The sequence below is a fragment of the Sapajus apella genome, unplaced genomic scaffold, assembly GCF_009761245.1.
Source record: "Sapajus apella isolate SASKATOON/1434 unplaced genomic scaffold, GSC_monkey_1.0 scaffold83, whole genome shotgun sequence".
In the NCBI taxonomy this organism is placed as follows: domain Eukaryota; kingdom Metazoa; phylum Chordata; class Mammalia; order Primates; family Cebidae; genus Sapajus; species Sapajus apella.
This window is the reverse complement of record NW_022437023.1, coordinates 1,624,961-1,625,990: the sequence shown is the minus strand read 5'-3', so window position 1 is coordinate 1,625,990 and position 1,030 is coordinate 1,624,961. Positions and strand designations below refer to the sequence as shown.

The 1,030-nt window shown below is 54.9% G+C and overlaps 1 pseudogene; it reads left to right on the top strand.

The window, feature by feature from the left end:
• Positions 1-265: 265 nt before the first annotated feature.
• On the top strand, positions 266-883 carry LOC116533635 (annotated as a pseudogene).
• Positions 884-1,030: the final 147 nt, after the last annotated feature.

The window sequence follows — 1,030 nt, the reverse complement described above, 5'->3', positions numbered from 1 at the left end:
GTGCAATGGCGCGATCTCGGCTCATCGCAACCTCCGCCTCCTGGGTTCAGGCAATTCTCCTGTCTCAGCCTCCTGAGTAGCTGGGATTACAGGCACGCGCTACCATGCCCAGCTAATTTTTTGTATTTTTAGTAGAGACGGGGTTTCACCGTGTTGACCAGGATGGTCTCGATCTCTTGACCTCGTGATCCACCCGCCTCGGCCTCCCAAAGTGCTGGGATTACAGGCTTGAGCCACCGCGCCCGGCAGCCTGTCTTTAAAAAAATAATAATAGGAGAAGCATCCCAGCAACCCCACCACGGCCGGTCTTCCCCGGACACCATGAACCACACTGTCCAAACCTTCTTCACTCCCACCAGCACCGACCGTCCCCCGAACTATGAGATGCTGAAGGAGGAACATGAGGTGGATGTGCTGGGGGCGCCCCACAACCCTGCGCCCCGGACATCCACCGTGATCCACATCCGAAGCGAGACCTCCATGCCTGACCACGTCGCCTGTTCAACACTCTCTTCATGAACTCCTGCTGCCTGGACTTCATAGCGTTCGCCTACTCCGTGAAGCCTAGGGACAGGAAGATGGTTGGCGACCCGACCGGGGCCCAGGCCTACGCCTCCACCGCCAAGTGCCTGAACATCTGGGCCCTGATTTTGTGCATCATCATGACCATTCTGCTGATCAGCATCCCAATACTGATTCTGCAAGTCTATCAGTAGATCCAGAGGAATCACCCAGGCCAGAGGCTCTGCCCATGACCTGTCTCCCACATACTGCAGCTTCCATTCCTCGCCCTGCCCCCAGCCCATCCTGTATCAGCCCTTTACCCTCACACACTTTTCTACAGCTGTGTTCAATAAAGTGCACATGCTCCTGGAAAAAAAAATAATAATAATTAAAAAGATTAAAAAATTAAAAAAAGAGCCGGGCTCGGTGGCTCACGCCTGTAATCCCAGCACTTTGGGAGGCCGAGGCGGGTGGATCACGAGGTCAAGAGATCGAGACCATCCTGGTCAACGCGGTGAAACCCCGT